Raw genomic sequence first — 6280 nt, 5'->3', positions numbered from 1 at the left:
ACAATATTTAGTAAGCATAAAATAAAATTTGATACGTACGTCACAAAATATAGACTTTAAATAAAATAGGTGTTTAGTGTTTACTGTTTATTCCGTTCAGTTTCACATAATATGAGTCTGGCATAGAACAATAACACGGTCTTACCCTATAAAACAAAAAATAGAACAATTTATATAATAATATGACGTATATATCATTTACTAACCAGTAACCACGGTTAAAGATTAATAAGGCCCATATTAAAATAAAATTTAATTTCTACTCAAATATCCCGCCTTTATTCGAAATACTGCTTGGTTAAAATCATGAAGATGTAGAATCTCTAATCTTCATGGTTATAACAATAAATCACCTAAATAACTAATTCAATAATTTATACGAAAAATCTGTGCTAAAAATAAACAAATTATGTATGGTTTTTTCTGTTTTTTTCTATCTATTATGGTGGGATGGATGATATCATAAAAATATTTGGACATTTAATCTCTCTTATGTTCATTTTTCTCCAAATATATTTGGTATTTGAAGGGTTTTGTTTTATATACCAATCATTTTAAAATTACTTCATGCAAGATTTGTATGTGGTTGGGCATGTTCTGAACTAAGTCATCTTGAATGCCTTGACAAATTAGCCACAAATTTAAAAATAATATTACAATTATTAGTGTAAAAAATACTTTTATTTCTATAAAACAGTATGGTGAATGTAATTTACTCTATCCATTTAAAAGTACAATTATTTCCGTAGGTAAAATTATATGTCTATTTAATACAAATATAAAAAATTTATTAAGAGAAAGCAAGGTTGAAATTAAAATCAAAATGATTGAATTAATTAATTATAGCTTAAAACCAAAAATATTTTTTTAAATTGTACGTTTTTATTAGTATATAATATATTCAATTTTTAAATGTAAGTATTAATTTATTCTTCTTAGCATAAAAATAAATCAAGTAGGTATAAGTTTGATGTACTTACCTATAATTGTTGCACATTTGTCAAACAATACTATTATATACTATCTTCTTATTACAAAGCTGGGCAAGTTAGTCACTTTTTTTAACTAGTTAAAGTTAAGTTACTTTAATATGAAAAGTAACTAAGTTAGAATATAAGTTAGTTTTTGAAATTTAATACTTAGATAACTTAGATAGGAGTTAGTTTGGTGTAAATAGTAACTTAAATGTGAATAGAAGTTAGAAATTAGTTTTTTTTAGTTGAATATATTAATTTAAAAGAACCATTTTTTCAAATGTAATATATTACATAAATTAATTATTAAGTATGTAACTAAATTGAATTATTGGTCATGAATGAAAAATTAAATTGAAGAACTGTCAACTAATAATTTGATCAAATATATCATTATATCAAATAGGTAGGTAGTTAATAATCTTAATTTATTGGAATATCAGTCATTAGAATATAGAAAGTTTAACAAAATAAGAAATTGAAAAATTCAATAAATTAAAAAAAAACTTATTTATTTATTATTTTTAACGAATTAGATTAAATTATTTTACACATTAAATTCAACTACGAACTACCTAGTTAAGTTACAAAGTTAATATGAATTAAAACTAACTTAATTTTAACTTTCTAACTAGTTAGTGCCAGCTTTGTCTTATTATAGGTACCTAAAATAATATTACCACATATTATACTCAATGCTAAAATGTATGCTTTTTGTCACAAGTCTAAGAATTTAATTTCTTATATTCTTACAACATATTATACCTATTACAAAAATAGTGAAAGTATATTTATTCAGCTATAAGCAGGTGGTTGGTTATTTCTATACCTGATTATATTTATACATAGATAACCTATAAATTGTATGATATAAAAAATGTTATTATACCTACCCAGTACCCACTTATATTTTATTATTTAATTATTATAAATAATTTGTATCATTAAAAACGAGGTTGGACAGTTTAATAAATTTAATAATTTAATTGAACAAATTTCAAAAAAATTACCTAGGTATACCCTTCTTTGTGAATTTTAATGTACCTATCTAAATCAAAGTTTGAACGAGTAGTTTTTAGTTCTATAACGTTAAATACTGTGCGTCTAATGGTAATGGGTTTATGTAGCTAGAGGCATTTTACCTATGATATTAGACACCTCTATAGTCTATATAATATCATTATATAAGAAAACTGATTCTGAGCGAAGTCGGCCTATGATATTGCTCAGTACATTTGATGATATTATTGTGAATAAAGTAATTTATATATAACCTATTTACGTAGAACCTTACGTGGAAAAATAATTGTGCCTATGTATTTTTAATATTTTTCATCTGTCATTGAAACAATATATTAGGCACCTTCTATTAAATTGTCAAGCTTTTTTTCTCAACAAAAAACATTTTATTGATATTTATAGAATAAAATAGGTACTAAAAAAAATTGGAAACTGAAAATGTCCGTAAACAACTCAAAATAAGTAAAAATGTTATGGTGTATAGAAAATACTAATACAAACATTCAGTGAAATTTTAATGTATCTACTGTAATGATATGCTCACACACCATTATAATTTTAGTGTAGTACGGTAGTACAGTGTAATACAATTTATGTAATTGGTCGAATTAAGTTTTTTTATATTTATAAAAGTACTTACACAATAAAATTGTACATGTTAAATGCATTTATTTGGTATTTTTATGTAATTTAAATCCGAGGCCTATTCATCGTAAATATAACTTGGAAACTTTTCTTATTATGTTATTTTAGTGGCCTTGATGCAATTCACCAACTTATGTGTTACAAAATGTTACAAATGTTGACGAAATTGATTTAATTGAAAATTTACATATTCTTAGGTTGTTAGAATTTTATAAAATGTTGAATTTTTATAGCTAATAGAATTAAAAATGTAAGACAAAGTTCCACGTAAGTAGTTAATACTCTGACCAAAAACCTAAGAAATATATAAACACAGTTTTTTTATAGTTATCTTAAGTTAAAATTTGGATGAGATTACATATGAAATAACCAATAATAACAAATTTAGTTATTTTGTTGCAATTTAAAAATTTTCTTCGCGGGGAGGGACTTGAAACCTTTTAAAGTATATTATTATAATATACAAATATTGAAATATGATAAAATGCAAATAATATATTAATTCAACTTATTCGTTTTTCGTATACAATGATTATATTATATCATGGAATTCAAATTTAGCGCCATCCATTACAGTGGCCCACTTGTAACTCATTTATATTTTCTAGTCGCTAAGTCGCTAATTCCCAGTGTTCTTAAACTATAAAAAATTTACCTATCGTACAAACATTATATAATGTATAAATCGTAATTATTATATTTTTTTCATAAAAAAAAAACCTAAATAATAATAAATAAAAAAATGTATTATACAAAAATATAACTATTATATTATGCCATACATTACTATACTGTATAGTAATATTTATTTTATGTACTTGGGCCAATTTTATAAATTTTTTATGTTGATAGATTGACAGTAGATACTTATTACTAACATTTTCAAATCAAATAATAACTCGTGGCTACTTAACCTATTACCGTAGACATAATATTATTTTTAGTGGCTTAGTATACACAAAGTAATAATATAAAACTCTTCAATTTTTGATTTGGATATAACGAGATTCTTAACAAACATACCTCCCGTATAATTAAAAGTGAAAAGAGGAGGTTCCTAATTGAAAAACGGAAGTTTGTAATTTGTATTGTCACAGGTGATCCTAAAGTGGTATAAAAAAAATTCAAGTAGGTATACGAAAATATGGTCTTCAAACATAATATTTAAAAAATCAATCATATTTTATTGTCAACCATAAATAATTGAAATACTTGTAGTTTCTCCGTGCTTAAGTGTTGGTTTTTATTAAACATCTAAAAAATCAACGACGCTTAAGCACAGATAATGTTCTTACCTAAAAGTTTGATGATAGGTTAATTCACATTAATATCAAAATTAACAGCACACTATTGAAACTATATTGAACGAAAATTTGCTATATTAATATAATGTTCTACGTTTGTAAGAAGGAGTCTGCAAAAAACTCATGAGTAGCTTCCTCTTAAAAACAGTTATATTGCTGAAATATTGATATTTAAGTTTGTTTTTTAAAAACTAGTGGACCTCGAAAGATGTTTAAAAAAAAAACCTATGAAATTTCGTGTTTTTTTACGAATAAAAAATACCCGTACACTATATGTAGGTCATTATGATGAACAATTTAATTTATGTTGCCCTATCCATTTTAGTTTTTGGTTAAAACAATATTGCTGTGTTAATATTCGAACATTTATTGTTTAAATATTATGTTGGTTCGATGCTGCAATGTCTTTTTAGTAGTAGGTAAGTTCATTATGATGTCATTTAAATATTTTTTAAAAAATTGTCGTTTAATGACAGTGTTAACTAAAACGCGCATTGTTTACAAATAGGTAATGTTATTTAAATTTTTAACCTCTGGTCATTTTTAAAGCTTGACAGTAAATATTTCATTTATTCAATGAAAATTTAAAGAATCACTATTTCAAACTACGTCGATTCATGACCATGCTAACTAAAACAAATTTGTACCTACCTATCGTGTAACAGTAATGTAAGTGGCGTCATTTGGGAGGGGGGGCAACTGGGGCATTGGTCCCAGTCTAGTATTTACATCAACCTTAAGTCGGCACATTTATCAACACAACCCCCCTCCCTTAGGATGCTATGAGAATCTGAGTGACAAAAAATGTTGATTTCGGAAACCAATGAAAATTGCCCTAAAGTCTAATAAAAATTGAAATGGCGCCACTGACTAATGTTAGTCCAATTCATAGACCTTACCTATATAATTAATTGTTAAATCTAGTATAATTTTTAATCGATTCCTTTAAATATTTAATTAATGAAAATATTATATACTTGCGAACTATTGACGTTTTAAAATAATTTGGCTATTCATTATCGGAATTAACATTCATAGTGCATTGCGTTTTTATAAAATATCAAATACCTATGTATTATAACATAATAATATGACAAATCAATCCAATATTTATCAAAGTTTTGCTTTGCATCCAGCCCCCTGCCATCATTGTTGACCATGATTAAAATATACATTTTAATGATTGTTTAGTATTAATAACTTATTTTGGTACAATATTAAGCATACATTACGTACATTTTCACAAAATGTTGAGCTAAAATCCTTGAGATAAGAAAAACAAACTTAACAATGTCGCGCATAACGATCAAACAAATCACCATTATAACACATAAATGTATTTTCATATTATACTATTTTAGAGTAAAATACGAAAAATTAAAGTGAAATAATTTAATTAAAGTTCGGTTCTATGTACAATTAAAAAGTTCGGTTGGACATACCAAGGATTGGTTCGAGACCATATTTTTGAATTCGATCCACCTCTAATTTATAGCTTTTTTAGTTCATATACCTACTTAAAATTACATTATAATATAATATATTCATTATAATTTATTATTTTTTAGAACTAGGTATCTGACCACCAGTTTCTAAAAAAGCTTAGACTTAGTGAGGCATTGGTTCAGAAATAATTAATAGATGTATTAACAACGTACATGATTGAACTTACGTTTCGTATTTCCTATAATATAGCTTACTGAGTGATTTTACAGCATGAACACCTATTCTGCCCTCCTAAGCCAAAGGCAGTAAGCGACAAAATTTGAAAAATGAGTTTATTATATCGAAATATTTGTTATTTTAAGGCGGATTTTTTGATTCCTTAGCAAAAATACCGTAAATGCAATAGGTTTTATAATAAACGTGGTTAAACATTTACGTATTTACAAATATATGAATAATACTAAGCAAAAAAGCAGTATCAAACACATGCTAAGCAAAAAGGCAGTAACTGACCACGGTATACGGTAATTTTGCTAAGTATTGGCTCAAATACGGTATTTTGGTTTAGTATTGATGATAATTTCCTTAGAAGACCCCGCTGTTAATATTCTGGTTGTTATTAATTCTGTGATTGTATTTGGCCCATCAACCATGATTATATTATATTATTTTATATTATTTCATGGTTATTCTATTAATAAATGTGCTCATACTGCATTTTCCCTCTGTAAACAATAATTTTTAATGTCTCACAAAACTAAGCTAAAATTACGTATATGCGTTTTGAGGTGTTAAGAGGTATCTTATAGTTTATCCATGAGCGTTATTGGATTCTACAGGAAAAGTTATTAAATCATCAATTATCAATCAGTTATCAATTTATTATTTTAT

Source organism: Metopolophium dirhodum, chromosome 5 (genome assembly GCF_019925205.1).
Source record: "Metopolophium dirhodum isolate CAU chromosome 5, ASM1992520v1, whole genome shotgun sequence".
Lineage (NCBI taxonomy): Eukaryota > Metazoa > Arthropoda > Insecta > Hemiptera > Aphididae > Metopolophium > Metopolophium dirhodum.
Note: the sequence above shows the minus strand (reverse complement) of the source record.